This window comes from Poecilia latipinna, unplaced genomic scaffold (genome assembly GCF_001443285.1).
Source record: "Poecilia latipinna isolate Pla-1442-1.1 unplaced genomic scaffold, P_latipinna-1.0 Scaffold17, whole genome shotgun sequence".
Taxonomy (NCBI): domain Eukaryota; kingdom Metazoa; phylum Chordata; class Actinopteri; order Cyprinodontiformes; family Poeciliidae; genus Poecilia; species Poecilia latipinna.
In genome coordinates, this window is record NW_015112633.1 from 115,939 (window position 1) to 140,833 (window position 24,895).

At 36.9% G+C, this 24,895-nt stretch overlaps 1 long non-coding RNA gene across 1 annotated transcript; it reads left to right on the top strand.

Annotated features, from left to right (window-relative positions):
- The first annotated feature begins 1,794 nt into the window (after window positions 1–1,794).
- LOC106948468 (uncharacterized) lies at window positions 1,795–16,384 on the top strand. The gene is made up of 3 exons (XR_001425182.1): window positions 1,795–1,804; window positions 3,416–3,417; window positions 16,296–16,384. It is a non-coding gene; the product is annotated as an uncharacterized LOC106948468 (long non-coding RNA).
- The last annotated feature ends 8,511 nt before the right edge of the window (window positions 16,385–24,895 follow it).

Genomic DNA, 24,895 nt, shown 5'->3' on the forward strand with positions numbered 1-24,895 from the left:
TCTAAATGCAAGACTTCATTCATGTTTTCTTACTATTGCTGCTAGAGTTATTGACAAAATACTCTAACCTCCTGGATGAATGCAGTGTGTATATTACTGGAAATATTCCACAGTACATTGTGGCTAAGGGTAAGCTCCGCCAAGTTATGTTACTCTCACTGAGAGACCAAAATGACAACAAAAAAGACAATATTTCATTCAGTTTGCCTCTCTGTTGTAATTATAGTTATTGCAGCAATTACTCCTGACTTTGCTTGACCTGAATGTTTTGTTAGGAGTCTTTGGATATACCCAGACCAGATAAGACCACACGTTTGTGGTCAAGTGCAGACCCTCCCTTACCAGTTGCTGCTTGCGTGCAGAGAGAAATCCTGTTGAGTGTTCTGACTTACTTGTGTATTCTGTGCCTCAAGGGATGTGATGAAGTCACCAAGTGATGTGTAAAAATGCAAGAGATACACTTTTAAAGTAAACAGATGTGAAGTAAAATGTGCTATTCTGGACTCATGCGAATCTATTCTTATCCAAATATCCAGCTGCTCTCTGATGCACCATATGGACGCTGGATTCAACATGCACACTTCATCCTTAAGTGCGCTGATCCAAGTGAAAATGCTCTTAACAGCCCTCTCTTTGCATATAAATAGTTTATGTGTGAATGTGTGCTCGGAGTTATGCTGTGTGTGTGAATTGCACGTGCGTGTTTGTTTATGCAGCCATGTCTGTTTCTTTTGGCGGACACATGCGTTTAAGTGACAGAGTGGGCGTATGCACGGTAGTATTATGTTTTCACAATGGCCTGAAACCAAGGTTGAGCAACCTGCTGAGATTGCTGTATGTGTTATTTAACCAGTAGGCTTCACTGGCTGCCAACTGCAAGTTCAAATGGTACTGGACAAAACCTGAAGCTCTTCACCTCGTGCTTTCTGCCCTGATGTTTTGATTTTAAATAGAAAAAAACAAAAACAAAGAGAAAACCCTCATATGTCTTAAAGACTTGCTAAATTTCTAATCCCTAAAAGTAATTATCACATATTAAATTACTTGAAAGAAAAAAAAAAAAAAAGAAACATTAATCTTCATGAGAATGGTTCTTGCCTGTGAATGTGAGCAACACCAGGTCTGAACTTGTGTGCTAAGTTTATTTGAACAGTGACTGCTATTTTGATAGAAAACAGGTCACGAGTGACAGAAGATTTGGACTGAAACAACATCATGCTGGTAAGTTTGGTTTATTTTGTTGTGACATGAACAAGCATGTCTGAATCACTTGTTAAATATGCTTTAATGTTTTCAATGTAAAGGTCAGAGCGTGGCTCAATGATGCCCAAGTGGACTTACATATAATCGCAGATGATACTTATTGTTAATCACACTGTTTCATAAGCCTTTGGTTTATAAGAGAGAAATAAAAGAAGTAAGGAAGGTAAAGCAAAGATGTACACACCATTTCTATAATTTAACATACAGGTCATGTAAGCTGACCAAGACACTACCTTAGCAGAATGCGTTAATGTGATCTGGATCCTAGTGACACCTTTTCATTGAATTAGACCTGGGATTCCCACATCCATCTTTCAGTTTTGCTGACAAAGAAAATCTTAGAACAAAAGCTGTTCAAACTGATCTGTGACAGGGATGGAACAGCTGGTTTGTCTGGCCTAGGTTGTCAGCTGTTTTGCACTTTGAATGACTAGAAATGCAATTAAAACAAATAAAAAAATACTTCTAAATAAGTTTGCCAAAATACTCTGAGCAGAAAACTGGGTAACACTTTATTTGAAGGGGGTTGAATAACATTACTGTTTAAACTTTACCTTTAATAACATAAAGATACTTATTTTTTAAATTGCAATCAGTAATAATTTTATAACAAATTTATATCAGCAATGATTTCTTGGTTAATGTCAAGTTGTCATAATTTACCGAATGACACTTTATGACAGCAGTCATAAATATTCATGAAGGCTTATTCATGTTCATGACAGGTGTTTATGACAGTGTCATGTCAGTCTTATTCAACCCCCTTCAAATAAAGTGTTACCGAAAACTGTATGGGAAAATAAAATTAGCTGGAAATTCATACAAAATTAAGACAACAAAGTCATAATTTTGGGTGTAAACAGTCTGTTATCGATGTAAAAACGGGTGTGCAGGAGGACACTGAGCCATTCCCAGAAACCCACATTATCAAAATGTTCTAAAATGAGCAACATTTTGGTCACAGTCCCTTTATAAGTGTTATTATTATTTTTTTACATGTTAAAAATAAGAAAATAGTGACAGATGAGAGATGTAAAGGTGCATGATTATAGAAAACAAATTTCAAGCTAAAAATCCAAGTTTAAGGTTTGTCACATATCATTAATGCTCACTTCAGAGTTCAGCACAACAATTTCTATTTGTTTATCAAATTAATCAGCATTCAAATTTGCCCGTCGATTTATTATGTCGTCAATTACAATTGGATGTTCGTGATGACATCATCATATTTGTAACACCATTAGCAGGAGCCTAATGGGCTCTTAATTTTGCAACTTTGTTAAATATGTTTAAGTGCTAGTTGATCTCTTCTAAAATATTTCAATTTTTTTTTTTTTCATTAAAACTTGGGCTTTCATTTCCATTCATAAGAAGACATGCCCAGCTAGAGCAAATTCTGCAGGAGGATTCGTACACTTCAACAGAAGGCATCACAAGGTAAAAATGCTATGTAGAAATATTAAAGCAACATTTAAAGACATCAGGCAGGAAATTAAAGCTTGGGTACATATTGGTCTTCCAAATGGACAATGGCTCTAAGCATGCAGCCAGAGCTGCTACAAAGTGGCTTAAAGACAAGACAGTTGGCATGACCATCTTACCCTGATCTCAATCCAAAGAAGTTGTGATTAGTTCTAAAAAGGTGTGTGTGGCAATCCAAACCTGACTGACTTATACTAGTTCTGACAGGAGGAATGGACCAGAACTCAAAGTGAAACAATTTAAAAGATGATTATCCCCGTTACAGACCAAATGTATGTAAACTTCTGAATTCAAATAAAGTTACAAAAATTCTCTAAAAAATGTGCTCACTAAGTTTTCTGGCATTTAGCGGAGATTTAATTTGGATAATTGACTAACTTAAAACAAAAAAGTTTGCTCTGATTTAACTTAAGTCAGTGAGAAAAAAAAAGTTTGTCTTTTTATTTGGTGTATATAAATATCTGGTTTCAACCATATATAGACCAACAAAACCAGAATTACACTTCACAATGGAGTGTGAACAATAACAATCTACCACAAAGTGTGAATCATCTCTCCATTGACTTGGTGCATTCATATGGAGTGCCAGTACATCTAATTGCCTTATGCATTATCAGAGAGCACCCCTGAAAAGTTGAGCATGCACAAAACTTTCAGGGTGCGATTAGAGTGGTTTCGAACAGCAGCTGGAGTACATCTGAATTTAGGTCAGGGTCAATCACCTACTTGCTGCTTAAAATGCATCTTATGGTAAAGTTTAGCGCATGTTAGTCCCTGATCGTCAATAGGCCATATCAGATTATGGCTGACCAAGCTATGGTTGGATTAGAGAAGAACAATCAACTTCAGTACCAACCTTTTAAAGTTCAATCTTCAAAGTTATCTACTATTAAGTGAGCTCAGTTGACTAATGACGGCTAAGTATGTTTTCTGGATGATCAATCTCTATACTATGCTATATTATTTTCTGAAAAGTAAAAGGTAAGCTCTGTCTCCAATAGTTTCTTTATATTGTTTTCAAAAATTTGGTCTCAAGACGGCCTTGGTTTAAAATAACTAATTCGTTTTTTGTTTTTTTGTTTTTTTTTACCTTGTGGGATTTTGCTGCGATCTAAATGTGATGTGACAGGAACAGAGAACATGCAAGGTACATCTACATGATCTCATAGGGCCCCTCTTGTATACAGTCCTTTCAGGTTCTTTACAAATACTTGATCTGCGCTAACACTGCAGTTTGATCTGTGTTATTTATTCATGATCTTTTCCACCAGGGAGGGATCGAAGAGGAAACATGGATCATTTTTAGTGAGCTTTTTCCTCCATCAATTTTTGACGAGGGTAGCCATGGAGTACATGCTTTTAACACCATTTGCAACATATTCCGCTCGACCTAAACTGACTCTTGCTCCGCTGGATTTGAGTTCCACTTTCTCGAAGCCTGACAGGGAGCGAGATGGTGTTGAGAAACGTTATGGTCCCGCTGACGAATTCACTTTAACTCAAGCCTCACACACATACACACTCTACATGCTTGTCATTGTCAGCTTGGAAGATAGGGAGTGACACGAGGAGGAATTATTGTAAAATATTGATCAGCAGGGGTCAACCATTTCCTCACAAGAGGTGCTATTTGAGGAAAAAAGACAAACCTCTATGGTCCAACGGTTTTCCCTAGAAAGAACCTCGAGATGCTCTAAAACCAGCTGAAATGTAACACTTTTCGATTGAGAAAATTTGAAGATATCACTTTGCTTGGTTGATTCCAAATCAGAAACTAAATACTAACTGACGATGTTGTAGACATTTCAATAAACAAATAAGGGGACATTAAGACAACTTTGAGAAGTGACTTTCCAAAAATTCACTTTCAAGTAATCTTTTACACAGTCAAAATCAAAGTTTTTTTTTTTTGTTTGTTTTTTAAGTATTTGTCATCTAAAAATGTTCTGATCTTTATTTGCCCAGTTCTTTTTTCTTGTCCTAAAAAACATCACAATATTGAACAGTGAAGTGCAGGCAGGTTACCTGAGTTAACTATCCTGGTAATATCAGCTGGTATTACTCACTGAGTTTATTCATAAGGAGCATAACTGCATTCAGTTTAAATACATCTGACTATAGTAAGTAAAATAAAATAGAGAAACTAAGATAAACTCAGTAGTTCCTAAAATGGTGTCAGTCTGTCCACTGCAGAAACAATTAACTGATAACAGCCTCTTTTCACTCAGACAACAAATACCTCAATTTCTAAAACTATTCCAATAACCTGAGAGATTGAGCACCGAAGTCAAAAAACATCTGAGAATGTTTGATATCTTGATTGTTGCCCTCTGACAAAGGACTCAACTTAATGTGCCATTGGTTAGTCTTTTATCTCTACATTCTTTCCTACTCTGTCATACATTCTCCAATTTTCCTGAAAATGCTTCTAAACCCACCATTTTGACCTCAACACAAAGAGTTCACCCTTTCTGAAGAACATTAAAAAACAGATATTTTTTTATGAAGAAATATGCATTAAAATTCCTATATTCAGTCAATAGAGTTCCACTATTTTGAAGCGTTCTCCATTAAGTTTTTTTTTTTTTTGCCAAAAAAACTTCAAGAATAAGTCAAATCACAAGACGCAAAAAACAAAACAAACAAAAAAACATATTTAAGGGGAAATATGAAGTAATTTTGAATTAAATGGTTTGGCTCTGTTTTAGGGCATGTTGAGCCTATTCTACCGTACAAAAACACTTTAATAAAAATTTATATTCTAATTATCTAGATTAACTTGCACAGTCAACTTCTAAGTTGGTGTTGATTTTAGGCATGTCAGTACTTCCATTAGGAAACAAGGGAGGAAGTAGCAAACCGCTGTCAGGACACAGTCCTTTAACACCTAATATTTGAGCAAGCAGCATTTTAGTGATCTCATTTTAAACTTCACTATAGTCATTTATTTTTTTTGTAATCTCAGAGCAAATATATATAATTTACTTTATGTATAATTGCAGAGTAGGCAGAAAATATCATCCACATTTCACAGATTTATGAGTAGGTTTTCTACGAGCTCAACCAAAATGTCTGCCATCTTAAATATATCTTAACTCTTTACTCTCAGCATGTCGTATCTGCCCTCTCCTTTATAAGCTTGTTGGCTTTTAGGTTTTAATCAGTTATCTGCCCCAAACAAGTAAAAACTGCTGCCTCGTCCGCCAAACTGTCAAACTTCTAAGACAGTGAAATTAGTAATTCCAGCATTAATAACATATTGTGGGACAAGTAACGGTACCCTTTAATCTAAAACTGTTCAGCGGGCTGATTTATGTCCTCTCCACTTCCTACCTTCTTTTTTTATCTAACTGACCCATGACAGACTGCAACCCACAGTCTTCTTCAACCCGACCAGGCTTTAATCATCAAGGGGTGTGTATGGGTCTGAGAGATCTGAAAACCAGTGATGACCCAAATATTTTTGTAAATTTTTTGTTGATATTTCTGTAATTATATGATGACAGATTGAGCACAGAAAATTATGATTTTGTTACTGGAGAGTTGGTGGTTCATCCTGATTCTACAAAAACAACAGAGAGAGAGAGAGAGAGAGAGAGAGAGAGAGAAAGGTTCGGATGTTTACTGGCAGACCAGGACTGCTTAGTGTCATTTGGGATTTATGAGTATGGAGTCACATTTATGCAATATCAAATTTAGTCTGGAAATACTAAAATATTATTTTCTTTTTTTGTCCTAAAGCGTACTAAGAGCCCAACACTTGACTAGATTAAATGAAACTTGCATATGTAAGAAAAAACATTAGATGTGCATACGCTTTTGGCTTCATTGAGATGATCAGGATAAATTAATATGGTAAATTGACTGAACTTATTAATTGTTTTCTACAAATTTTGGTCAAATGGTGCCTACCATATGTCTGAAATTACCTATCAGTCACTTGAATTTATGACTGAAATATTTTCACTCTTAGATTATTTATTTTAATAACTTATCAGGAAGCAAATTAGAAGAAAAACATCAAATCATCCACAAAAGAAAACTAAGCTCAAATAAACTCATGAGATCAGTGATAAACAGTTCAAAAAATGAAAGGATAAAAACAACACCACTGAATTCAGGTGTAACAGTCCAACTGGCAAAGGGCCTAAAAATACAAAATGAAAAAATGCCTGTTAGCAAGCTTTTTACTGGTAAAATTACAGTAGCTCTACAAAGGCCACATTTTTGCAAGTTGCCCTGACAGCTATGAATCAGTGTTTTTATGTGATCTTTAGTGAAAGTGTCCTTGGGTAAGACAAGGAGCCCTCACATTGCCAGTGATATGCACACCAGTGTTTGAAGAATACACAACAGTGCAGATGAGAGACAATACTGGTGTTTCGTTTAAGGGAAATTACTCTGAAATCATTTTCACAACATGGGTTGGTATGAAAGACATTTACCATATATGTATGCTATTAGTTTTTTCACAGAACTTGTTAGAAAGTAAACTATGAGACAAAAAAAATAATACATTTATTATTATTTTCATTTCAGAGCTTACTTTTTTCAGATGCCAACATTTTAAAGTCCTTCCTTTGTGCTGGAGGTATTAAATGTCTTATTTGTAGGAGGTTAAGTGAGAGAGAGAGTTGGGACAGTGTCAAAGAATGGGTGTGAGAGATGATGATGAGATTAAGGTTAATCAGTAGCAAGTTATTTGTGCAAAAGAAGAGAAAAAAAAACATATCCCTAGGCCATCTCTGCTAAATTACCTCGAGTTCACTGCACATGCTGTCTTTGTACAGACCTGCCAGGTTGATCTCACCCCTCATTCCTCACATTTTTCCTTCCTCTGTTCTCTCCTGTCCAGCGCTCCTTTCTTTTCCCCAATGATCCCAGAGGGCAATGCCGTAGACTGACAACACTGGCAGCTACGCAAAGAAAATTTACATCTCCTGGCCTGTGTACTGAGCTCATGCATACATGTTCACATGTGCAGGGTCCTTGTGGATGACCTAATTATTGACAGAAGCTGACTTAATGTCATGTCTTTCTGCAGTCTTTTAATGGAAAATAGAATTCCAGGAATATTTTGCATAAAAACACATAAAACGCCATAACATTTTCATGTTAAAAGATAAAATTGTTACCTAATGAAAACATAAATTTGTCTTTATTCCATGTGTTTAACTTAGTGGAGACTGTAAGGTATGCTAACTAAAACTTTCACCTTCTGTTCTGTGCAGGTGTGACTGGGGCCACAGCTCCTATTTTGTCTGAAAGCTCACACACCTCCATCACCTGAACCCTCAGGTGCTGTTTTCCGCTTTTACCATAACTCAGAACTGATTTACTGGCCCAGTTCTTTAAAATTGACACATTTTCACAAAAAACGCTCAGAATGCAACGATTCGCCTTCCCCCGTGCATTGTACCAATTTTAATGTGACAGACAGAGGTGATCCAGTTCAGATGAGACTTAGAATTAGTGATGTGGACAGATTTGGACATGCAAAGAGAGGAGTGCCAAGTCGCTAATGCTACAGTGTTCTAACCTGCCCCATGCTGAAGGCAGGAGTGTGAGTGGGAAGATGCATATGTATGTGTATGTACATGCATTGACATTTTTTTTAAGTATGTACAGAATTTCCACAGAGGTGACCAAGTTAAAGAAGCCTGTGCCACAAGAGGGCAGTCTTACAACTGCAAGAGTGATTATTATGTTGGGGGTGGGGGACTAGTTCTTCATTAAACATATTTAACCAGCTTTCTTCGTAGTCTCCAAATTAAGGCATACATATTATTTAATTTAATGTGAATCTAAACATGAAGGAATAAATAACTTTTGTAAAACAAAGTCCTGCTTGTCTGTGAACCACAAGTGTCACCAACGCAGTGCCAGTGTTTTGCATAGTGTGAGTGAATTGGGATCAAGGGTGTAAAATGCACTGCATAATACTAAATAAGGTTGTGGATGTGTTTGCAGTTTTCTTTTTTGATGATATTCAATTAATCAATCAATTCAGTTTATCTGTATGGCACGTCAGCAACAAGTCAGTTCACAGTGATTTACATCATAAAAACAGTACACTTGTTAAACACAGTGTTGCCATTGTGAGAATCTACACAAGCATATTATGAGGAGTGCAACATAATCTATGTTTTACATTCTTCTCTGTAACCGGCAGGCCCAGAACACAACATATTTGACAAGGCTTCATCCTGGCCTGTGAAAAATGTCTTCTGAATAACATTCTTCTTTGTATGATGCAGCTTATGTGTCACCACCTCTCTGCATCAGATATGGTCTCCCCTTGTGGGTATGTGACTCTCAGTTGTGTGGTGTAACTGAGAATTATCCTTGTTGTAAGTGAACATTCATTCATTTTGAGTTTAAAGCCAAATGCATGACACACACTCCAAACATCTATGCTTTTATTGGGGTTGTGACATTAGTATACTTTTACAGGGATCAACAAACAGCAAGAGTGTGTGCATGTTTGCACAAGTGTGTGTACTTGCAGAGTCTTGCATTCACTTACACGTGTTAATGTATTTCCATTCAGTGACGCACGCTCCAGAGTAACGAGAACAAAGAGATCACACAGATCAGACGCTGGGCAGGAGTGTTTAAGAGTGCACCTACCTCCCAGTGTCACAGCAATAGCCTTCATCTTACCTACAGAAACCACAACAGAGGAGAAGTGGGATGCCTCTCGGGAACATGACTGATGGCTCCCGCCCAAAGGGGAATTCCATACTAAGACCAATGTCATGCTCAGGTGAAATAAATAACCCACCGCAATAACATTTAGTCTATTTTCTGCTTTACACCTATATTAAAGGTAGCACATGACACACAGGTCCCTGCAAAACTATTCACTCCCCTTGAAATTTTCTACATTTTGTCATGTTCCAAACAGAAATTCAAGTGTATTTTTATGTGATTTTATGCAACAGATCAAGAAAAACTAGTGTACAATTAAGAAGAGGAAGAAAAATACTATATAACTATCACTGCTGTTTTCATAAATAAAAGTATGAAATGTGTGATACACAAGTGAATTTAGCTTCCTTTTACACTAATTCACCTGAATAAGTGAAATATGTCACACAGAACTGTTCAGTTATTCTCTTGAAATAAAAAGAGTATGTGCCCAATGTGTATGTATGTGTATGTGTCTCTCTGGAAGGGCGACTAAGCAGATAAGCAAGCAAAAAGCCCCCTCTAGCTCTGGAGCATCTGGAACACACAGCCCCCTCATAGTAATAGCAGAAGAAGGACGGCTGGCCTGCGAGTCTAAAGCTAGGGAGATACAGGAAGACAGTGTGACTTCAGCTTGTGACAAAGGAATGCCTCAGCACGTCCCTGCTATGTCTATTACAAGGAAATAAACATGACAGTTGTGATGCTGACTGGTTTCTGGGCCCCACTCAAAATGGACACATCCAGTTTTTGGCATTGGGCTTCACAACAGCAGCTCTGGGCTGACGTTCCACCATATTGCGAGTTCCTATCTGCATGGCACTGGTGACATTAGATGCAGGCTTTTGGTGGCTTCATGAGTATGAGAAATTTCATAAGCATGGGTGAGTGTTGCAGGTTACTGCACCCCTTACAAAAATAATGTAGGATCAGAATTCATCTATCAGGAGATGGTAGTCCCATTTGGAGGAGTGTTAGAAGAGCATTTGTTAGAAGAGGGTTATTATGTTCACATTTTTTCCACAGTCCCGTCTTTAGCAGTTTCCCTGCACTCAGTACCCTCAGGAAAAGTGTTAAATATCATAAACGGGTTATAATAATTACGTTCAAGCCTATAGTTTATAGTGGTGGTGGTGGGTGAGAGCCATTTTGGGGTTGCTTAGCTACAAGTTAACACACACAGTCACTCATTATTAGCATATTTTATCTTTTTACTCAATCACTCATCCTACAACAAGAGAAAGTCCCTTTGTAGTTGTCAACGTTAACCTTTCCTGCTTCCATCTCCTGACCGTAGACAGGAAACCCGGGAGAGAAACATCTTCCAAGGCCAAAGTTAATGTCCTCCTCTGGGTTAACTTAAGGTCACACAGACTTTTACTAACAAAAACAACTATTAACGGGGTAGTGTTTTGTGTAGTTGCAGAGAAGGTGCCCCTTCCTAACCATAGCAAAGGCTCTCATGTCTCCCCCCTTCTTCCTTTACTGGTATCCTGATTGGTAGCTTTAAATAATGACTACAAGTGCCACAGATTATTTTTAAAATTCCTAAGACAATACTTAAAAGTTTTTGATTAAAATGCAACATTTGTGAATAATTTCAAGGTGTATTACCCTGTATAAATGTTAAGTTTTGGATTTCAAAGCCTCCAGAACCAATTAAGGAAGACAATTCTTTCTGCAAGAAATGTAAATTTAAAATGTCCCCCTGGGTGTTTTTAATTGTACATACTGTAAAACAAAAATACATTGCATGCATTGACATAGTTAAAAGCAAAACAAATAATAAAATAAGGGCCTTTTTGCAGTATTTCCAAACAGTTTTGGCAGGTGTAACAATTGTATTTAAGAGGCCCAGGTCAAGACTCCTACTACTATTCATCCATCCGTTTACTCCTTCATTCATCCCATCCATCCTGCTAACCGCTCAGTAAGGGCATCCAGTGCAGAGCAAGCCTCTAATCTGCCGGCCCGAGCAGCTGCTGCTTTGTGGTCGACAGACAGCAGGGCTCTTATTATTATACACATATGCATGGGCTAACACACACATATGGGAATACTCACACATGCAAATACACACATACATACAGCATAACTCTCTAATGTGGTAGGCCAGCTGCCAGTGGCGTGCCTTCCCTTCACCAGTGTGACCCAAGCAGTGCGGCTTCAGCTTCTGGTGCTACTGGTGCACTCTGGGGGAATTTCCAGCTCAGAGCTGAAACACAGTGGTTGAATGTGAGAAAAACATTTTGAGACAAAAATTAAGAAAATAACCAAAAAGATGGAGTGAAAGTGATATTTAATCATTGTCTACCCAGTTACAAATACTAACATGTTGTGACTTTTCTGTTCTGTTTGGGGCTTTTATAGAATCTACAAATAAATTTTCAACCAACTTCATCCTGAAACACCAAAATAAAATATAATGTAAAGAGGCAATTAATATGTTTATGAGACTCCATTTACTCCACATGTGATTCTGGCTTTTCTCTGCATCTTAACCAAGAATGTCAACAAGATTGCAAACTGCTTAGGGATAAACATGTAGATTTATGCCACCAAATTGATCAACACATTGATGGGAATATCCATGCAGTTTTAATGCTCCCACTCTTCTTTGCATTCCCATCCAATCTTGCACACTGCACATCTGTTGGTGAGGTCAACAGTTTTTTTCCCACTGCAGAAACATGACGATGATGGATGTGCTGGCCACAGAGGGTTTCGCTGTGGTTTTTTCTCTAGCTTAGCCCCAGTCCTGGTCTTCCTATCACTCCATTCCTCTTTGATTAATCAGTTGCTTGCCTAATCACTATAGCCATTCTCAATCTTGGGAATGTTTAATTTCTTTACTCTTTTTAAGTCTTCTGATACGTTACAAGTTATTTGCCTTACAACTGGTCTTTGATTTATTTTGGTGTTATCCCATAGAATAATTTATAAGCTAACAAAACTATTTTAACGTCTATTCTCTGAGATACAGGGTGTTAGCATAAGGACTTTCAAACAGGGATGATGTACTGTATATTCTTAGTTTTGGTGAGAATGGAAGTAGCAGCATTGTGGAGCAACTGTCTGACTTTTGCAGAAGGGATAATAGAATCCTGATAGAAAGGAAGTGTTTACTATTTGAATCAGATCAGATACGATGACACGCAGAATTTTCTTAAGGAAAGTTGTGGTAGGCTATCAAGAGAAGGAGGAGCCTTGATTTAAAATTCATGGCCGAGTTGGTAAAATTCAGCAATAGTGCTTTGGAGCTGACGTCACAGCGTATGACGTTTACGTCACTCGGCGCCATCTTTGGTGTCCACAGACCAAAACAAACTAGTCAGAACACCGGTGTTTTCTTTGCGTTACCGACCGCAGTGAAGTTGTTTTTAAGTTGGATATTGGATATTCGCTCTCCGCGGAGTAAGGGGCGTTTAGCTAAAGGTTGATCCGATTTATGAACGCTAATTTCGTCCAGCTGTTCTCCACCGCTCCCTCCTCAAGGGCACCACAGTGAAGTTAGTTTCAAGTTGGATATTCGAGCTCCGCAGAGTAAGCGGCATTTAGCTCAAGGTTGAACCGATTTATGAACGCTAATGTCGGCCAGCGGTTCTCCACCGCTCCCAGCAAAAGCGCTCATAGGTTCACTTAGGGACTGTCAACAAATTACCGAACCAAACACTCCTGTCAAACAAATATTAAGAAATGCCTTGAATTGTGACCAGTTGACTAAATTGTAAGTGCTAATTTGGGCTTTTACCTGAGACACAATATTCTCTATTAGATTTTAAAGTCATATATTTTGAATAATTTTAATAAATAATGTTTTCCTCAATAGCTTCCAAGTCATCTGACTTATTTTCTCACTTTGTAATCTTTCTACTAGTCTATATAGGTGAGGCACAGTCATTTGTTTTCCATTTAAGTCATTTTCTTTTTTTTTAACAATTTTTTTTTGTCAAAATGTAGGGTTTTTCTTCAATAGCTTCCAGGTCATGTGACCCGTTGACTCAAAATCCGTGTGAAATTATTCTACTAAACTATATAGATAAGGCATATTTTTATTCCATTTTGACCCCTTTTTTATTTGTTAACCAAAATTATATTTAAAAATTTTTTTCACAAAATGTATTACCTCAGGCGATCATCACATTTGTTACCTGTAATGTTCAATTACATAAAATTCTGGAACAGGATCTATTTCATTACATGTTCACTTGTCACCTTTATTGTTTAATTACACATTAAATGTTTAAAGATGGGCTCTTTCGTCTGGTTTGTGTCATGATGTGGTGTAGCGGTGGACCCAAACACAGCAGGCAGTAGACATACTTTATGTGGATGTTATTTTAATGAACAAAATAAAGCAAAACAAATCCAAAAACCCAGTGTCCTGACAGTTTGCTTGTTACATCAAGTGTAACAAGCAGATGTCTGATTATATAATTGTTTACTTTAATCACATAAAATATTAATTTAAAAATATAATCTTCCATTATGTGTATGTTTATTACCTGAAATATTTTAAATATAAATTTTTTACTTAAAATGTGATTCATTTCTTCACCTGTTTACATGAAACTTGAAGTGCTTGAATCTAATGTTTCATGAATGTTTAATACATTAAATTATTAAATGAGAGAAAACAGCCACTTCCAACTGTATTTCAACACAAATGGTTCCTGTTCTTCTTCAGAGTCTGCAGCCTTGCTCAGCTCCTCTCCTGGGGTTTCTTCCTCCTCCGCCTCTCCAACTTGCTCCTCTTCTATTGCCTCTGCTACTGTGTTTTCATTATTTACCCCAGAAGAGGTAAATAATGAAAACAGTCTCAGTAACTTGTTGATGATCTTGCTGTATCGCCTCTTTAATTGACGCGCATGTCGGAACGATGTAGTGTTTACCTCAGTGACCCATTTTCAGCGATGGAACCCAGTCTGGATTGAGCTAATCCATTTCACACATCGGTTTGCCTTCAAGAGGACATATCAGAACACACATCAGTATTAATGTTGTAAATTTGATAACACTAGCAAACTTAAATGATAGGTTATTCATAATAATGGAATAACCTCAATGTCCACTAAGAAAACTTGGACTACGCTTCCTAAACAATATTAGCCCGGCCTAAACAAGGTTGACCCACTTCAATGAACTCAACATAAACGGAGCATGAGTACAACCGGACAAAATCATAGCAAAAAATTATGACACAACACTAACAAAGCGAATTTAGACACTCACCAGAATAGAAATGTCTGGAGCAAACTTGTAGGTATCTGGGGATGTTGGAGAAGGTAACATCAGGACGTCTCACCGCTGATAGCAGGACATTCGTCTTCTTTTCGTTAGCTCCGTTAGCTTAGCCTCCACGCGTTGTTTCCAAGCAGGAAAATAGTGAAACGAAAGTCCATTTTCCATCTTTTTACCTTTTCGGTCATGTGATCGGACATTACACCCGATAATGCAGAAAATTCGTACCATAGCTAAATTATTTTAAGTAACTTGGATTAAAAAAAAAAAGTTTTTGTCGGTTATGTTTATGGACACCAAAGATGGCACTGATATCCCTCCATCTACGGCAGTGACGTCACGTTCCAAAGCTCTGTTTTATCTACATTTATTGTGTTTGGCCTTAGCACTGACACTGGGAATGATGATGTGGAGATTTTTTTTTTATTTTTTTATTTTCTCTGTAAAGAAGTAGGCAAATTCACTGCAGGTCTTGCTAGGATGGAGTTGAGATGCTGCAGCCACAGAAGGGTTTGTCAATCTGTCAACTGTGGCAAACGGAGCACGAGTATTGTTTACGTTTTTGTTAATGATTTCCGCAAAGAATGTTTCCTTTCCATGTTTTAGTGCTGAATGACAGGTTTCCAGTTGATCTTTGTAGATTTCATAATTAACTTAGAGCTAAGTTTGACGGAATCTATTCCACTTATTACTAGAGTAGTACTTCTCCATCAGTAATAAGTCCATTCATACCATACAACAGACAAATACACATACACACAGTGTCCAGCTGTATCTGCTCATGGGAAGTGATGGTGAGATCAAAGCAGTCGTCTTGTCATTCTTCCTACACTAAGCCCATAAAACACTCAACCACACTCCTACACACCATTCAGGATACTGTTAATCAGCACCAGCCTGAGTTACCAAGAGTTCAGAAGGAATCGGCAGCATTTGATTTCTTAGTGCTACTGAGTAGTAGGGATATTTCTGTTTTTGTCCTTTTAATTTATTATGTTTGTTTTTCCTTGCCATTATGAACATCAACTGATTCTCAGTTCAAAACAATGAGTACATGTCAGTTTTGAATTATTTGAAAAATAAATTCAAACAAGTAGTTGAAAGAATTCACAAGTCATTCTGAACCCTTAAGAGGATTATTGTGCCTTTTTTCAAATAATTACTTACTTTGTTACAAGATAAAAGCTATCCATACCAATAAGAGAAATAAAGTTATTTTCCCCCTCAACCTAATGATTTGTTGAGCAACTCTTGGTGGCAACAATTGCCACCAAGTGACAATGAGTATTTTAATTGGTGTGTATAAATGTTCTTTGGAGAAATGTTTTAATTCAGCAACAATAGAAGATTTTCAAGCATCAACGGTCTGTTTAAGGTCTTAACAAAAGGATCTCATTGTGACTGAACGCTGAATTTTACTAGACCACTCCAAAACATTTTTGTTTCTTTGTTTTGAGCTGTTTGGAAGTGGAATTTTGGATCATAGTCCTGCTTGAGCATCGGGTCAATAGAACGTTTCCCTTCAGGTGTTTCTGGTGGAGAGCAGAAATAATTGCAGTTCTGTTCTGTTTTACTGTTGCTGATGCTTAGCTAATTCAAAATGCTTAGAACCAGCTAAGTGTAACTCTTCTTATTATGTTGTTGGTCACCTAGCACAACAAAAGATGAAAAACTCCTCACAATGTGATTGACTGCAGCCAAGTGGTCCGACAGGCTGAAAAATAAAAGACACAGTTAGCGCCGTGACTGAGTGGTCAGCCACGAACACCAACCGGCGCAGCTCCCACTCATAGGGTCACATTTTTCCAGCCCAACCACAAGAAAACTTTACAAATTATATTTATAAATGTTAAATATTCTTACAGTACCTTGTTAATAGTTGAACTAGAAAAATATGACCCTAAGTAAAAAAAGAAGTGAAGAGCTGCCTCTCTCGCACCTACCTCCACCAGCGCTCCTCAGAATTCTGGTGGAGGAAGCCGCGAGAGTGCCTGACGGACCCGTTGCATGCAGTCACTCATCACACCACTAGGTGGCTCCAAACAAAATCAAAAATACATACAACCATCACTATAATCATTTCGATCAAAACTCACACAGACACACGAGCTCTTCTCTCTGTTACATAAGCATTTAGATGTTTTCTTGTCAGTGCAAAGAATATCTTACAGATGTTATATATATAGTGTCATATGCCTTGATGTCTAGAGGATCATCAAGATATGTTTGAGCAAATGTGAGACTGTCATTGTCAGCATTGGGTTCAACCTTGGAAGGAGGCAATTTTTCCCTGTCCATGTCACATTGTTGAAGCATGAGCATTGAACTTAGATGAACCAATTAGGCCTGTAGTGCTAGATCAGTCTTTCTCAATCTGTGGTATTCAGACCACTGGTGATCCGCGGGCGCCCCCTAATGGTCCGTAAAGTATTGCATGTAAACAACCGTTTATTTGCCGTTAAGTGATCTCAAAGTGTGACTAATACAATTAGTTTACCAAATAATTCTGCTTAAAATTAACAATGGCTAAATGGCTTAAAACAGTGTCACTAAAGAAAGACTGAATATACCATTGGAATGAAAACAACGACAGGACTACTTATAACAGAGGAAGCCAAGTCATACCTGCTGAGAGTGATGCAGAAGAGAATGTTTATGGAAAGCAACTGAAGTCTATTTTTCTTTTATTGTGTTTCAAAATTACAAATAGCCCTAAATGTCATTAATGCACACAACACTTGGTAGTAATTAAACACTTATTTTTTTATTCCCATGTGTTTGACCTCATTGGGAAGATTTGAATCTACTTTCAGAATATGTAGATAACTCAAAATGCCTTGAGTAGACGTGTTCATGGTTTTGCCGTGGCCAGTCACATTTGCAAAACAGCATAAATGAACAAAAAGAACAACAATAAGCTCGTTAAGAGACTAAAATTATTAATATATATTGACATGTTGTGTTATTGTGGGGCAATGTCAAGTTAGGTGGTCCGTGAGTGTTTGTTAAATGGATTAAGTGGTAGTCAGCCTGAAAAAAGTTTGAGAAATACTGTGCTAGATGTTCTACGTTTCTTTGTAGACTCCTGAATGAGTAATAGAAGCACTCTTTGGGCAATTTTACTAAGGAAGGTCTACAATTGTTCTCTTCTTTTGTGGAGAATAGCTCTCTAACTGTAAATAAAGTATCAAACCCTTAGAAAAGGCTGCAATACTTTCATGATGTTCATTACTTTTCTCCTCTGCTGGTCAAAAATTTATTTTGAGACATAAGATGTTGCATTTCAAGATATCTTAGGTTCTTTTTGAGAGGTTTCTTGATCCCACAAGTCTGAAAGTAAAGAGGCCTGGTTGTGACTAGTAAAACTGAACCCAATACAAAGTGTTTCATCACAGTGGATTTGTAAATCTCCTGTCAGTTTTTTGTTTTAATCTGGTGACAGGAATGTAAGACCCAAGTTAAGGGAAGTTATTTTGCCTGTCTGTTCTGAGTCAATATTCTTTAGCCAGTCACAAAGTGAGGTCAGAGGTTAAATCAGATTGCGTCATTAGCAATGGAATCAACCATACTTCTGCAATCACAACCTTCTTGTGAGGTTACAGGGACTTGATACAAAGGAACCAGAGAGGAATTGACCAAGGAGAAAAAGCTTCAAAATGTAGGCTTATCATTGGGGTATTTAGCATACCCTTAATCTGAGACAGGAGTCAACTGTATTAACTCAATTGTATCCAGATGATTACAATCTGGAAGGGAATCACTTTAAAGTCTTTCCCCACATAACCTTACGTACTTACTACCTGTGTCACGCAAGTGTTCTAAGACTTAACATTTGTTTTAGAACTTGTGAGAAGTATTTTAATGTGTTCTAATATGTTTTTATTGATTTGAGAATATTGTTAAATATAGTTTGTTAAATGTTTTTATTCTTGGCAATATAAAACACGGTTACCCAAGATTAACAGAATTAGGCATCATTTGGAAAATGAAAATGCTTGTTTTGGTAAAAAATTAAAAAAAATACATTCATCTATTTCACAAGAGTGACATTTTGATTTTCAGTTTTACAAAACAAATACACAATTCATATCCAGTTGTATAGATCAACCCCATTAGGGTAATTGGAGTGATTTTGTTTGGGGTAAACAAAATCACCCCAATTTAAATTTAGTACAAATAAAATAACATGTTTAGACTCAAGTAATGACTAAGTATTTTTCTCATACATTTATTTTGCATTAAACGTATATTGCATATCACTTACGTATAGAGCTGACAATCTCTTATATACACTGGTTTCAGGAAGAAAAGTCAAGGATGTCAGTTAGATTTCATTACAGTATAAATACAATATTATCCCAAGCAACATAGTAAAATAGACATGATGTGGGCATACTTTTTTAAGCTGAAAGATTTATAGAGGAAATTAGAAGTCCAATCTCTGGGATTAGGCGTGGAAAACGTGCTCAATATTTCCATTGAATCAGCAGTTACTCCACATTTCACAAACCTGACATTTTACTCTCATTGCTGTGGCCTGGCTTTATTCCCAGAGACCTACCAGCTGCTGTTGAACCCAGAAGTTTACATAAATCAAATAAAAAGACCCATAAACCTTATTTTTTCACTGTCCGCAGTTAAATCAAAACAAAATTCTCTTGTTTTAGGTCAGTTAGAATTTTGAACCTTTTTGCCTTTTTAACTGGGTGACTTGTGCCAAATGGCTTGGGTTTCCCTCCACAAGCTTCTCACAGTAGCTAGTAAGAGTTCTGGCCCATTCATCCTGAAAGAACTGGTATAACTGAGTCAGGTTTGTTATGTTACAACAATTGAAAAAGTATTCATTTTTTGATCAATATTATTTCACCTCTCTCAGAAAAGAAAAATATTTACTGTTGCAAATATGTTGCTTTTTGCATTTAAACTTTGATATTTAAGACGTTGTCAACACCTGTCAGCGTAATATTTTATTACATTCATACTTCAGAGCTAATCTTCACCCACTCACTCTTAATATAGCAGGTTCAATCCTCTGTTTCTATAATTATCTAGTCATAAGAAGTTAATATCATGTGTAATTACCCATACGGGGTGTTTTAAAAAGTAAAAATGTTAAGTGTTCTATGCGAGAACAACATCACTCTAAAGAAAGTACCTAATTGCTGTAGACTGCCATTGAATGGTCTAATTTACTACTTAAATTGCAGACAGAAAGAATACCAAAAAGAGTGTATGACCCCTCTAAGGGGTATAACCTCTGCAGTAATTCAACATGGTTGAAGAGGTCACCATTAGTCCAAAGAAAACATTGGAGGCTCAGAGTGTGAGATTTTTGTGAGCATTTAAAAAGAGTGCTATTAGAACAGAAATGTAAATCTATAAATAAAACATACTCATCTAACAAATAATGGAAGTTTATATTGTATAGATTTTTAAATATATGAAATGAGCCATGACTTAATTTCGTCCCAAAAATATTAAGGATCACAAACAAAGCTCCAAAGTAAAACATGGTGAGCGCAAAAAATGACCAGCACCAAAGTCAGATTAGTCATATAACTTCTCTAATTCATCCCAAAAACAGAACTGAAATTAACCGTAGAATATATCTAAAATTAAAAAAAAATACTAATTTACAGTTCAGCAGTTGAATGTTATTTTCTTTCTAAATTACTTTCCCATGGAATGTTTTTTTTTTTAGATTTCCCAAATATTTTGTAACCAACCCAAACCACTTTCACATCAACCCAACTCAACCAGTAACATTTTTCAGCTTAAAGAAACATAATTGGTGTAAACCCTTGCATGGTTCCATATGTGTATGGTCAGGTTGACTCGGCATGGAGTTTGCATGTATATACCCACAGGAAACACTCATTAAAGTAATGTCTGTGTGTGTTGTACCTGCTGTGTTGTTTCAATTACATTTATAAGAAAGACTCACCAAGGTGAGTAAGAGTGGTGTAGGGCTGCTCGTGTTTTTCTGACTGTGTTGATGCTGTGGGTGAGCAGGGAGGGGCAGAAGACCCTGATGTGGTTGCCTCTGCAATACTCCAACACATGGCAGTGAGGGCATGAGGCTACATCACCAAAAATGTCTGGGAACCTTGAGTTTGTGTGAGCGTACAGTGACTTTTAATGGACTGACGTGGCCAAACTGATCATTATGTGTCTCTGTGTCATTGCAATACCCTGGGAATATTTGTTCCAGATAGACAGAACAGCTGCCCTGCTAACCTCCAATGGTACACCACAATCACTATCAGTCTTACTGGAAATAAGCATGTTTCTCTTTCAATGTATGCACATTGATTCAAACTGTTATTTTACTTTTACATTAGTTATGTCACGGCTTGGTAAAAACACTACGTTATGTACTTTGTAGAGAGGGTCTGGGCTCTCGGCTATTGAAAATTACTTCCTGGATGCATGGACTCTGTTGAGGTTCTAAATTTTACCCAGTTGCTAACATTTGTCCATGACGTGTGTAAGTTCGATGCTTCTCGGAAATTGTCTGCGTTGTAAACAACCATCCTCCCCTGCAGAGAGAGAAGTGCAGACCCAAACGAGGCAGCTGTTAATGTTAATTCAGTATAAGTGTAGCCAATATGGAATTACTGGCTTCGTTCATTTCCTCCGCTACTGTTGCTAAATCTACAGACATACTACAGTTCTAAAACAATGCAGAAAGACGATGTCATCATTCATAACTTCCCGTTCTGTTCGTTAATTGACTGGGTCAATCAACAAAATCCAAGTCAAGAGAAGAAAATACGGACTGTGCTGGAAGTGAGAATTATTTCAAGCGGAATTGCACCAGAAGGCAATGCCCAGGCTAGTTCTGTCAAGTAATGGTTTTGTTTACTTTGGCAGGATGGTAAGACTCCTACAAAGTCATATTATCATCCTCTGATTTTAACAAAGTTTGTACTGTGGAACTCGTATTTGTGGGGCTTAGGGACTACAACCAACCGCCACTAGCTAAACTCTGCAAACACCTGAGAACTCCGCTAAAAACACTTATAAATGCCTATTTTATTAGTTCAAGCACCAAATATATACCAGCCAATAGCATGTCAAAGACCATTGTCTCTAGGTAGTTTAACTGTATGGGACATTCAAGGAGCTAATGTTAACTTGCTTTATCTAATCCAAAACCAACCTCAGTCTGTGTTTTGGCTTTATTGTTCATCGGATAATCTTAATTATATACATATTCTAACATGTACGTGTCGATTTGAGGAGAAGTTAAATCATTTAAAGGTAGTCATCCTTATACCTGGAGCACCAGAATCACATGCACTAAAACAGGTGCCCAGCTTGTGTTACCTGCCGACCTTGGATGGACTGAGGGTAATGGGGAAATTTCATTCTCTCTTCGTGTGACACTGTGATATAGAAAAGATGAGACACACAAGTTGAGCTTCCTTTAGCATCCAATAGAAAGGATTATTCTTCTGTGTAATGAACATACTCCATATACAATACTTCTTATGCAATACTTAAGGTATCAAATAATTCAAGTATCACTGAGTAACTGTAATAGATTGAGTATATCACTAATGGCTATAATATACCTTTAAACCAAACAATAATTCTGTTAACATGCTCCATTTAACATTATGAATTTTATCAAATGACACAATCAATTCAAAGATGGCTTTCAATTCTCTAAGCAATATTAATTTTATTAGGTAGTGCTTTAACTCAAATACCTTGTCCCTTTTCTCAGACCTTTTGTATTTCTAACGATCAAAATAAAATGAATCCGCTTGTAACTATTTAGCATTTACAACCTTTATCCTGCACAAATAAAATATACTTTAATATTTAAGCATTTTAGCTTTCAACTGTAGCCATTGTTTTAACAGAATAACAGCATTTCATCTCTTACACAAAAAAATCTACAAAACTGAAAAAGGTGCAATTGTCCTTTAATGCTTTGTCTCTTTATTAAGCTTCACATAAGCAGCCACTGAATGCCATAACAATATTGTTCATCTGGTTTTTGCAATAACCCACAAATACATTTTAAAAATAAAGAGACCAAAATAATGTATTTTGTGTGACAACTGTTCAGAAAAGTTCAAACTACAATAAGTTCAAAGTGAATTCAGTAGTCCTTCAGCCATTTCTCAGCTAGCTCAACACACAGTCCGCTAGCATTAGCATTAAGTAGCCTCCAAAAATATGTCCCGTTTCTACACAACACTAATCACAAACTGCATAACGTGACTCACTAGTTGACTCTTGATATATTAACCTCTTCAACTGTTAAAGGTAACCAGTATATATGGATCAAAATACATTTTTACTGACCTGTGATATAGAAAAGATGAGACACACACGTCGAGCTGCCTTTAGCATCTAACAACGTTTATTCTTCTTCTGTGCCCAACCTTCTAATGCGACAGGCGCATCCTAGCGGTTGTATGTGGAATCGCAGCGAATAACTGAAATAACACTAGAGAACGTATTACAACGACAAATTAAGAATAGAAAAATAAAAATGTTGGGATGCCTATTTTTATACTCAGGGTTTTCATTACTTACAACAGCCTGTTCTCACCCCTCCACACTGGTCTACTAAATTAGTGCTATTCAGTACAGAAGCCTCATCTTGACTACTACAAAAACACTTATTTCCATTGTGCTCAAATAGCCTAATATTTGTTTCATGTGACCATACACCTTTTCTGCAGAATTTTTATTTCAAATTTGACTGTATGAAAAAGTTTTTAAAAAATAAAAACTAAACTAAAAAACTAAAAAATAAACTTTACCTGAAGGCATTTGGCTAATTAATGTGGCTACCTGCCATTTCAATCAAGCTTGACTCTACCAAAGGCATTTGTCTATGGTGCTTTGAGAAAGAACATTTATTCCAGTCTTACTAGAGCTCTAGGTACATAAGTTATGTAGTAGAAAAAACCAGTAGCAGCTGCAAACAGAATAGAACTGTTTTTGAAATAATTTTACAAACTATTTTTTTGTAAAATCAATTGCTCACCGAATTTAACATAATATTTTCATCTATGATGATTGGATAGGAGCTTCTCTAGCAAACTGGAGATGTACTTAAGAGAGATTATGTTGATGTGCACACATTTACCAAATACTTAAATGGCAGATTTCTGTAATGACATTCATAAAATCTAATAGTGACATTTACTCTGAAATGTGATGAGTTGATTTACATGGAGCAGCATTATTCATCCACTAAACAAGTAAACTGAACAATATAGTTTTTGCACATGCTTGTCTCTTCTTTCTTTCTGCTCAGTCAGTTACAATTTGTTGTGCATGCTAATCTATAACATAGTATACAACAGACTTGCAATGAACAGTTTGATAAGGGTATGCCTTCAGTTCATGTTTACATCAGAAAATGTACAAAAAATGATTAAAAGTATCAGATTTACATGGGAATGCTAAAAGGGAGCTTTAACAACAACACCATAGTTTTGCAACCAAGCTCTTAGTTGGTAAAACTCATTTACCATCACAAAAATAACTTTGTTAAGAGCCATAGCATCACATATCTGATTCACAACACATAGCTCTGTAAATTGTGGCTATGACACATGTTGAGGTTCTCCACACTGTCCTCTGGCGGTTCCCCGAGTGGTTCCCCGAGTGGTTCATTGAGCGGTTCTGTGGTGTTCGCTCCTGGAGCAGCTGCACACAGTCGTGGCTGGCCCAATGCTGGCTTTGACTGTTCTGCTTCCAGAAGTCAACAACCAGCCCAGGCAAATGGAGTTCAGCTTTTCCAGAGATCTTGGACTCACGGGGATAAAACATCACTGCTAACAGGCGGCCCCAGCAGGCAGGCAGTGGTCACCCCAGCTGGAGAGGGGAACACCCTCTCTGTGGTTTCCCTCTCATGACAAATATTAAAGACCTGGCCTTACATTTTGGGAGCCTCTGCTTCCTTTTATTTGCATGCCATTCTGTGCTGTAAATACATAAAAAGGAATACAAAATATTAATGAATACCGGATTTATTTTAACTTATTTTTGTTTTCCACTGACCAAACATTTTGAACTCCAAAGATCAATAAATCAAAAATCAGACTTCCCATTGTTTTTCAAAGCAGATAAGTAATTTTGAAATGCCCTTTTTTGATACATTGTTCACCTGTATAGCGCTTTATCAAGTCCGAGGACTCCAAAGCACTTTAGCACACGCTAATGGTGGTAAGAAACATAGTAGCCACAG